We start from the raw sequence: 12,111 nt of genomic DNA, 5'->3' as shown, positions 1-12,111 counted from the left end.
AAAAGGGGAAGCAAATTATCGATGTGGAGCCTAGTGTCATCGTTTCCACCACCAAGATCCAAAAAGATGCGCCCGAAGATCCAGAGGAGGAGGAGGAGCTCTTCCACTCATAGATGTGGGTGAAGGGTTCCCCATTGTAGTTCATTATCGAGAACAAGAGCCAAAAGAACCTCATTTCAGTATAGGTCATGAAGAATTTTGGCATACCGACCACACCACTCCCGTAGCCATACACCATTGGGTGGCTTCACCAAGGGCGAGATCTCCACGTCAGCCAACAATTTTGCCTTCCCTACAAGATCAAGCCCTTCATGGATGAGGTACTATGTGATGTTGTTGCTCTTGAAATTTGTGATGTATTATTAGGCCAACAATACTTTTGGAAGAGGCATGCTATGTATGAGTCTAGGGCTTGCATTGTTATTATTACTTTGGCTGATAAGTTGTATATGATACCGGAGGTAGCACCACCTAGCTCCATTTCTTTAATCACTGTGAAGAAATATAGTAAGATCATTTCCCAGACCGAGAGTTTTTTTTTTTTACTTATGATTCACCCTTAGGGCAAGAAGAATATTATGATCATGGCCTCTAAACATGGCTCCTTCACACGACAACAGAATATGGACAAGGTTGTGGAGGAGTATAGGGACATGTTCACCTCACCCACAGGGGTACCTCTACACTATTAAGTCAAGCACTCCATTGATCTAACCCGAGGTGCACCATTACCTAATGGACTGATCTATTGACGCTTTTTTCTAGAGAACAATGAAATCAAGACACAGATTCAGGAGCTGTGGAAAAAAGGGCACATCAAGCCAAGTTCATCACCTAGTAGGAGCCTGATCGTGTTGGTACAGAAGAAGGATGGGACCTAGAGACTCTGTATTGACTATCAGGTGTTGAACAATATCACTTTCCGGAATAGGTATCCAATCCCACAGATTGATGACCTTTCGGACCAGCTTAAGGGGGTCAAACATTTCAAAAAGATTGACTTGAGTTGTGGTTATCACCATGTACTGATCAAACCCTCTGATGTGTGGAAGACTACCTTCAAATCCAGGGAGGACCTTTTCGAATGGCTGGTCATGCCTTTCGGGTTGACAAATGCCCCCACAACCTTCATGAGGATGATGGAAGACATCTTATGACCCTTCACCAACTCATTCATGGTGGTGCATTTAGATGAAATTTTGATCTTCATCTAGAGTTGGGAAGAGCACCTCCACCATATTCGACATGTCCTCCAAACCATGCAACAACACATGTTGTGTGCCAATTTGGAGAAATGCACTTTTGGTATGACCTAGTTTCAATACATGGGGTACATCATTAATGGGTGGGGTGTGCATGTGGACCCATCCAACATACAAGTCATTTTGGATTGACCATCCCCAACCATTGTAATAGAGTTCCACAACTTTTTAGGCCTTTCTAACTTCTACCGCAGTTTCGTGCTGGGTTTCTCTCATAGCACTTGGCCCTTAAGTCAAGTCACTAAGGAAGGAGCAAAAGAAAAGTTATTTTAGTCTGAATCCCAACAAAAGGAATTTTCCGAGTTGAATCATCGCCTTTGCTCTGCACCAGTGCTCACATTACTGGACCTGCAACAACCATTTGAGACTGAGATAGATGCCTACAACTGTGCTATTGGTGCAGTTCTTACTCACCAAGGGCATCTAGTGGCATATCAAAGTGAGACATAGTCTGAAATTATCCCACCTATGACAAAGAGATGCATTACATTGTGAAAGCATGCCGACAATGGAAAATTTACAATATGGGGAAGGAAACGGTAATCCACACAGACCATCGACCCTTGTAGTTCATACAGACACAAAGGAAGTTGAAGAATGATCACCATTAGAAATTTTCCACATACATGCAACAGTTCCATTTGAACATTAAGTACAAGAAGGGAAGAACCAACAATGTTGTATACCACCTTAGTCAATCGTCGGTCATGGCACTAACCACTGTGCTCGACTCTTGTGGGCATGCGACTGTGGGGTGGCCACATATTTTCTTCAAGCAAGCATGCCAAGATGATTTGGGAGGCACATTAAAATCGTGTCTCTGGACATTTTAGGGTAGAGAAAATAGTGGTAGTGCTATATAAGTATTTTTACTAGTCGAACCTTTGATAAGATGTTGGTAAGTACATTAGATCTTACATTCCATTCATCATTTCCAAACCGACCATCAAGAAGTAAGGCCTATATACTCCTCTACCTACTCCTAGTCGACCTTGGGAATCTATCTCCATGGATTACATGTTGGTACTTCCTTCTACTAAGCATGGCCACAACTGTGTTTTCAAGGTCGTCGATAGATTCTCTAAGATGGCCATCCTGATAACCTGCAAGAAGAGTATCACAACAAAATCCACTACTAAGATCTTCTTTTAACGAGTTTGGGTGCACTTTGGGATCCCACAGTCCATTATCTCATATCCGCAAAGTAGGTTCCTAAGTACATTTTGGTCAAGTCTCTGGTCGATGCTAGATACCAAGCTCACTAAGTCCATGACTTTCCACCCCCAAATCGATGGCCAAATAGAGGTCTTCAACATAATGATCGTACACATTATGCACATGTAAAAATGGAAGCAACCATGCACATGGGTTGAAAGCCTCCCCTCTATCTAGCACATCTACAACATATCTCTTCATAGCTCAGCGAGCCACAACGCTTTTCAGGTGTGACTGAGATTCAACTCACTATGTCCCATTGATGTGGCCATACCATTTGTAGCTTCCCTAGCAGATTTGGCTCATGTCCAGTTTGAAGCTGACAGGGCTAACAACTTCATTAAGTTCATTCAACACATCTTACAACAGGTCCATGACATATTGGACAGATACAATGCTAAGTATAATCAGCACCATGATCAACATTGGATGCCACATAAGTTCCAAGTGGGCATCAAAGTTTGGTTACATTTGCAAAAAGAGCGTCTCGTTGGGCCCCACCACAAGCTTCACCCACTCAGATATGGGCCTTACACCATCACTAAGGTGGTAGGGAACATTTTTTCGAGCTCGACATTCCACCATTCTTTGGCCTGCACCCAATGTTCAATGTGGACCGCCTTTGACCATACTTTCCACCACTAATAGACACATCAAGCATTGTAGAACAACTCACACCAACAGAGTTGAACCCAAGCTGCATGGAACAAGCCACAATTGATTAGATCATGGACACATGGACCAATAATACTGACCAACAGTAGATCCAACTATATTGGGTTGTCAAAGCTGGCCAACTCCTACACCAAGGCAAGTGGCTCACCCAGGACCAATTTCAGCAGAAGTTTCCCCATATCATGGAGGCACTCAACGCAATGGAGACCATTTCTTCCTAAGGGGGGAGGAATGATCTAGGTGGATATTGGTGGTCACCTACGTTAATTGTAGTACAATTTTCTATTTGGTAGTTTTTTGGGTCGTGAACTTCTCAAGCCTTTTTGAGACCCTAAACGACATTTTTTTGGAAAACAGAAAAAACATGAAACTTTGATTAATATTTTCACTTGAAATTTTTAGTCATGGGATAGATATTTCTAACGAGGTATTGTGCACGTCAAACAAATACTTTATGCCAAAGTTACAACCACGGGAAGTTGATGTACTAATTTACCCAAACAGAGCCCATAGTTTTGGTGCTTCATTTCCTAGGGTTAGGTTTTTGGATATTTAGGGTTTTACATTGTTTCTCAATAATAAATAGGCCTTTGATAATCAATACACCACAGTTCATAGGCATGTATCCACCACATCTCTTCTCAGAGATAAGCTACCATCACTCAAGCTAGTTTATTTCCATTTCTAGTAAGCATATTTTAGTTCTTTGATATTAATCAAATGAAGTTTTATTTCTATTGCATTTCTGTGTATATGTGTATTTCTGTAATTTTTTGCATTTTTGCATAAGTTTGGATCAATTATTGGGCTCTAATAAGAAACAATTAACTAAGCGATTATCAGGGAGGTTAATACCACGATTTACCCTAATGGATTCCTCTTGCTGGTTGGAAGGGTTAGCACTCATTGAAGAATGGAAAGATAGAGTGGGAGGGAAATGATGCAAATTGATGGGTGAGGATTCAAGCCATGGTTTGAATCATAAATTGAGTTAAATAGACATGTCCAAGAGGGAAAGCAGAGGTTTGATTATCCATGAGGGTAGAAACGTTGGAGGGAAGTAGGTTCTATGGATTAGGAACAACGAATAAATATGGATGAGCATGAGAGGGATGGGTTATGGTGAAATCTCTAGAACATATAGAGCTCCAGAACGAAAATTCTTCATGAGAACCAGAAGCGCTAGAGAAATTTGGGTGCCTAGAATGAATAGAGGCAAGAGGTGGTACAAGAAGTGTAACCTCAATATTCACAATTATTTTGCAACCATCATTGCAACCAACCCCATAATCATTACTACCTCCTGGTTGCTAGCAAAAATATGAACCAATTTTCTCGTTCACTTGGGAAGACATGGATCCAAACTCTGGAAGAGATACACCATTGATCGATGAATGGAGAGAATATATTTGAATCTTATTAACTCTACAAGTGGAAGAATAACCTAAGCATTTTTATGATATCTTGAGAAAAATTTTAGACTTCTTATTCTTCCATATTTCTTCTACGTGAAGAGATTTTAAATTTGAAAAGGCTTCGATCCTTTTCCAAAGAGTTTTAGATATCACGTGAGAAAGATCCAAATGTAACAAGAACAACTTTCGAGATAGAAAATAAGGACCTTTTCTAACCCTGCAAATCTTAGAATGGATAAGGGCTAAACTTGTTTTTAAACATACACGATGGTTTGTGGAATTATTAAGGAAATGTTTAATCTCAACGAATAAGGAACGATAGATGAATCTATACATCATTTTAGGAAGTCTATATCTGGATTCATCTTGGAAAAATACAAGTGTTCGCTTTCAAATTGATGAAACTTTATCACAATGGCCCTTCCATGCAGGGTTGTAATATCCAAATTTAGGCTTCTATGATCCATATCATGAATAATGAGAAATATTTGTTATTTCAATTTTGTACAATTTTCATTGTTAGCATGCTCTATATTTTTGGCAAGATTGAGTAACTTTTGGGGTGTGCAAGTATTAATGTTAGATTGTAGGGTTATCACTATCATTTACACTCCTCTTGATACCACCAAGTCATTTATTTCTCCCTCAAAAAATCCCTCAAAGCATAAATGACCAAGAATTCATTTATGGTTTGTTGAAGGACATCATGTGTATTTATCCTTGTGAAATATGGGCCCCTGAGGGTTAATAAGCTTGGAAAGGACCTCATAAAAACTTATTGTACCTTCCATTACCCTTTCCCACCTTCATTTCACCATTTTTAGCCCTCAGAATTCTCATGGATCCAATCTTCCAGCAAAACAGGGCAATCCTATAGCATCCTGTAGCAATCCTGTGACATCCTGTAGCACCATGTATAAGCTCTCCAAACTTGACCAAAATTGTCCTTAAAGCTTGCTTCCTAACCCTTCATAATGTCCCTTAGTACCTAAAACCATGATTGAGGAAGACTAAAGACCACTTAGGACTTTCCTTTCCACCACTGCAATTCATTTATGCAATTAGGGTTAGTAAACAGGTTCATGAATTGAATAGCATAGTGATGATTTACATGATTACTTTATGAAGCACTTAATGAAAAATGTTACAAGTATATAATCTCTCTTGAATGCAGTGATTGAAGGTTGATTTAATTCTCTTTACTTTGTCCAATTTAGATTAGGTTTTCTTTCTTTGATGTTTCTTAAGTTAGGGTTTCCATTTAAAGCATTGTTATTCCTTAAGCATATACTAGGTTTCCTTTGATGCAAAATTTACATTATGCAAGTAGAGTAGCCTTTACATTTCTATAAGTAGGTTAGAATTTACATTCATGCAAGTAGGTTAGCCTTTACATTTATGAAATGCAGAATATCATTTCCTTTTCTGTAGATAGATTAACATTTCCATTTATGCAAGTAGTTTATAAATTTCCTTTTATGTAATATATTTTCTTGAAAATATAGATTCAGTTGATAGAGTGGTATTTTAATACCATGGTTTGCTCCATTTCTTCAGAGTAACCTGAACAGAACTTTGCCTACTATTCATATAGAACTACTGCCTCTTAATTTTGTACGAACCTCGGGTAGATAATTAAAGTTGGTAGCCCTAGGAGTTACAACATTCTTGTTGCAATACTGAGGCTCATCGATCCATACATACTAAAATGTATGCCTTATGTCTTGATGGTGGGTTGATAGGCCCCAAAAAGTTAAGAACCCATTTTTGGAAGGGCTCGATCAAGACTTAGGGTTGTAGTGGCATTTCATGTATTTGTGTTGGTTTCCCCATTCTCTGACACTTGTCACAACTTCGAACACATTTTTTTGTATCCTAAAATATTATGGCCCAATAATAACCTTGTCACAAAACTTTATTCGCAGTTCTTTTATCGATGAAATGACCTCCACAATGTTCATCATGGCATACTTTCAAAATGTAGTAAATATCATCTTCCCAAACACATTGTTAGATCACACGATGTAGCCTAGTTTTAAATAAGTACCCTTGTATCCAAGATTACATGGAATTATTCCTCATGACCTTCCATTTCTCTCTAGGCGATAAATGATGTGGAAGTTTTCTTACAGCCAAATATTTAGCAATATCTACGACCAAGGTATGTTACTAGATAATGCACATAGATGTTCATCTGGAAATTCATCTTCTACAGGAATAGATTCATTAGTATGGTAAATTCGTGACAAGAAATCTGCAATGAAATTCTTCTTTCCAGGTTTATCGACAATGGTAATATCAAATTCACGGAGAAGGAGAAGGCTTCTACTGACTTTTCCATGTATAACTGATTTATTCACTAGATAATGAATGGAAGAGTGATCAGTATGTCCAAAAATGGGGTATCCTGTAATATAATGTCCAAATTTATTTATGGCATGAATTACAACAAGAAATTATTTTTTTGTCACGGTATAGTTCAATTCTACTAGACTTAAATTTTTACTGAAATAATAAATGGCATACAGCTTATGTTCTTCTGTTTGACCTAGTACAACTCCAATGGTTGTATCTAAAGCATCACTATGGATGTGAAAAGGAAAAGACCAATTAGGACCTCATAGAATTGGAGCAAAATACAACTTTTCCTTTAAAGTATCAAAGGTTAATTGACATCAATCATACCATTGGAATTTAGTAGTTTTTGTTAATAGGTGAAACAATGAGGAATCTACCTTTATGAAGTTTTCTATAAATATTCTATAGTACCCCGCATATCCCAGGAAGCTATAGAAATCCTTTTGATTAGTTGGAGCAGGTAGTTTAAGAATTACTTCGATCTTAGCATGATCCACCTAAATCCTCCTAGATGAAATGTGGTGTCCTAATACAATCCCCTCTGTAAAAAGCATTTTACACTTCTCATTACTAAGGGAAACTTTGGTTTCTTGGAACTAAATCAATAATTTTTCAATATTCTTTAAGGATTCATTGAACATTTCACTATACAACATAAAGTCATCCATATATACTTCAACACAATCATTTGTTAAATCAAAGAAGATTCCAAGAAAAACTCGTTGAAATGTTGTTAGAGAATTAAATAAACCAAAATAGAGTACTTGGTAAGCAAAAGTCCCCCAAGGATAGGTAAAATTTTTCTTCTCTTGATCTTCAGGGGAAACTTGTATTTGGTTATAGCTACTAAACCAATCAAGAAAAGAGAAAAAATTCTTTCCTGTCAAAGTCTCGAGGACCTCGTCGATAAAGGGAAGAGGAAAGAAATATTTTAACATATATTTATTTAATTCCCGATAATCAAAACATACTCTCCATTTACCATTTTCTTTGGAACAATTACCAAGGGAGAAACCCATTTACTACCATAAATAGTGTAGATAAAACCTACACTCAATTTTTTTTACAATTATTCTTAACTATGTCCTTGAGTGTTGGGTTCACTCTCCATTGTGGCTACTTGATAGGTCAAGAATCCTCCTTTATGTAAATATGGTGTGTTCACACGTTAGGAGAAATCCTCTTATGTTGGTATAATCCCATGCAAAAGCATTACAATTTTTTCTTAAGAATCTCCATCAGTAGCTCTTGCTAAGATGGTTCTAGTCCAACATTAATGTTCAAGATATTCATAAGGTAAATTTCAATAGTTTTAGTTTGATCTTCTAAAGCATTAAACAAAAATATTGATTTCATCTATTAGGTAAGCTTGATGAGTGAGCATTTTTCAGGGGTTTTATTCCTTCGAATCATATTAATCAAGGGATTTTTGTTGATGTGTGGATGTGTTAAAAACGTGTAGAGTAAATCATCCTCATTATTTTCTTTAAAATTTGGGACTTGATCAATGGTTAGAAGAGGTTGAGAAACCTATTCATCATTATCTTCGAACCATGAAGGACTCTCTATATCTGAAGAAGGTTTTGCTGGAGGGTAAAGGGAAAGTCACTTAGTATAATTTCCATGGGAAATGGTCATGTCCCCAAACCTACAACTAATATAAGCATTTTTTGTGGCCAAACAAGGCCTTCTAAGAATCAATGGATAACCCCCAAGGTTTGCCTTAGTTTGGAGGATCATGAGGTTAGCTAGATATTCCCATGAATATATTGAGACCACAATATCTTCCAAAACCCCTTTTGGTTTTACCGTAGATCTATAAACCATCTGAAGGACAAATGGAGTAGGTCGAAGACCAGGTATCCCTAAATTATCTAAGGTTTCTTTGTTCATCACATTAAACGCTACCCATAAATCTATCAAAGTGTTATATATATGAATGTTATTTATATATATATTGACAACAAGAGTTCTTGGATCATAATATTTTGTTATTATGACATTAGCCAACATCAAGTCAACTAGTTTCCCAACTACTTGTACTGTTTGGGATCTCTTTTCTTTCTTCCTAGTTTCCTCAAACAAAGTTCCTAAACAACATTTTCATAAATGGGAACGTCCTTGATATCTTGGAACAAGTGAGATTTTACATGAACATTCCTTGATCCCCCCAAAATGTCAAATTTTGGTTGAATATGGTTTTTCTGAAGACATGACCTCTTTGGATAAGAAATGGATTCATACACCTTTTCAGGAGTTTGCTAATGATTAAAATAAGGAAATATTGGCTCAGGTAGTTTACCCTCTTCATCCTGCTCTTGGATAATGGGAGTAATTTGATTTTGGATAACTTCACAAGAGCATAAGTGAATGTATTTATAGTCCATAGCTGAAAGGGGATAGCTAAGAAAAGATGGAAATTCAGTATTATAGGTTGGTTTAACGATCTTATTTTATTTAAATATGGAATAGGTTGAGCATGAAATTGAGGCCCTGCTTGAGTTTGAGTGGGTTTATTGGAAGGTAACTGAAGCTGTTGTGGATGAGGAGGCATCATATTCCCAAAGGATGGGGTTCCTCTCCATCTTGGAGTCCACCCTTGCCCCTACACTTGTGGGGAACATTGAGGCCATGAAATAGGAGGATACCATCCAAAACGAAAAGTAAAGTATTGGGAAGGATTAGTGGGTACAAATTTTTGAGGTAGCGAGGGTTTCTTTTGAGTCACAAAACAAATTTGCTAAGTTTCCTCACTTGCCTCTTGAAACATTGATTTAAGTCTGATAAAAGAAGGGAATTCCTGAGTGGAATGTGTTTTTCAACAAACTCCACATGCTTCTACATTATTCAAAGGAAATTCTCTAAGTGGATTCTTTTTCTGACATTTTGAACAAAATATAGCCAAGACTAGATCAACTTCCTCCTTCTTCCTTTTGGCTTGTAGGGTATCCAATTGTGAATTGAGTGTACCTAAAATATCAGTTTTAAAATTATCTAGAAAATTAGCTAGTTGCACCTTGGTCATCCTTGTCGCACTTGATTTATTGATCCATGATAAAATATCTCGAGAAATTTTCCCATATTTTGCACTTCCTCTAGAATATCATTTACATAACCAACAGATTTCCTCATATGTTAATTGAGATACCTCTCCTGCACCCATCAAGTTCAAGGTCTCCAAACAATCCTCACATACTTTTAAGAAAAAATATTCGTAAAGATTTAGGATCTAAGGTGCTTCACTTAGTTATTTGCAAAGTATATTGGAATCTCTCCACATAGTGTTATAGAATCTCGTCCTCTGACTAGGACATCTTAGAAACTTATTCTTTAATGTCCCTAACTTTGCAACAATATTGGTATTCTCTTAGAAAAAAAACATACCATCCCAAGATCGGATAGTGTTTCCCCCTAGTCCCATAAACCATCGAAGGGATGAATCATTTACGGTGATTGGAGAGAGTTTGAAGTTTTGAGCATATGTCAAGTAATCATAACATCAGAAAATCAAATAAAACTCAAACAAAAAGGTATGTAGATCCTCTTTACATAGGCCATGAAAGTTTGAAAGAGCATAGAGAGGAATATTTTTCATCTGTACTACTTCATTGGGGTCTTGGATGGGAAATTCAAAGATGACTGGCTTTTATTGTTTGGGTCCACTAACTTCTTCATCTCCCATATTTTCTTCTTGTGTAGTTTTAGGAGTTTGAATATTATTAGATCCCAAGGAAATTATGAATTCTTACTTAAAATGGGACTCTTCCATTTTCGATGCTTCACCTCCTCCAAATGGTTTCCCAACTAGAAAAGTAACTTTTATAGGAATCCCTTTGGACTTGTCAAGACTTTATCAAGGGTGGTCCCCACCATACCACGTGTTGGGGTTTTAAGAGACTTTTCTTTTTCCTACCTATGATGTTCTAAATGCATTTAGCCTTGTATAATACAAATTCAAAGGGATAACTAAGTTACTGAAAGGAATAATTCCTTTGGTCACCTATAGCTCTCATATCCTTTTGATTATTTATGTGAAATATCTTGAATCCTTAAGTGCCTCCCCGACAATGACGCCAAAAATGAGGTTTTAATTGATGTTTTAATATTGTGAGTTATACATTGTCCTTTAATTTCCAACCAAGTTAGTAGTCTTATTAGAGGCACGGTGTAATATACACAGAGGAAATTACTTTTCCATTATTAAATAAATTTCTCTAAGTGCATGGAGGTTGGGTGTTTCACTCAAAAGGATCTAACTTATTAACCTTATACTTAATGTATCCTTAATTACCCAACAATATCCAAAGTGTAAGCTCAAAATAGTCCCTAGATTACAAAAGTATTATAAGTATGTTTTAATTGCTACTTATGTAGCAGTTAATATGTTATGACTCTTGTGGAATGAAACTACCACCGACCCTAAAACCAAATATTTCAAACCAATAAGCATATAGATAAATCTTATATAGCGAAAAAAAAATCAAGACACTGTTTGGATTTCATGTAATCACACATACGCTGAGACACACGATCATAAATAGTAAATAAAAATGTTAGTGATTCTTGTATAACTTATTAAATTGGTCACATTAAAATGAAATGACAATGTGAATATGATAACTATTCAAATTAATGCAACAAGCTACTCCAATGCATAAAACAAACCACTCCAGTGAATACGATAATCTGACTTGGAAAATAAGAGAAAATCACTAACCTCTCAGAACAACACAAAATATTTTGCACTTGATCATGCCTTGAGTTGGCCAACTCAAGGTTCATTCGGTGCCCTCGATCGTTAACTACTTAGTTCAATTCGACACAGATAAGCAACTTAACAAACTTACTAGAGTACATTATGGATACAGATGAAGAACCCCGCCAATCACCGAAGGACGGTATTAATTAATTTCAGAGATCAAAATGACAACATCATATATAAATGCGCCTTGGGTACTTCTCCATTTATATAGAGACTACAAAACTAAAAAATGATGAAGCCAAAGTTTGGCTTATCTCAGCTAATTGTCTCAAAGATAAACAAAGTAAATTTTTACAAACATAAATTAGACTTAGATGTGACTCAGTCCTCCTATTCTATTTTCACTCCTAAGACTTATGAACTATGGATAGTTCATTTAACTTTTAAATCCAAAACTTAGCATTTCTCAAATCAATCAACACAC

Source organism: Pinus tabuliformis, chromosome 2_2, assembly GCF_031772625.1.
Source record: "Pinus tabuliformis cultivar Carrire ecotype Pingquan chromosome 2_2, CPIR1, whole genome shotgun sequence".
In the NCBI taxonomy this organism is placed as follows: Eukaryota; Viridiplantae; Streptophyta; class Pinopsida; order Pinales; family Pinaceae; genus Pinus; species Pinus tabuliformis.
This window is presented reverse-complemented; position numbering follows the sequence as displayed.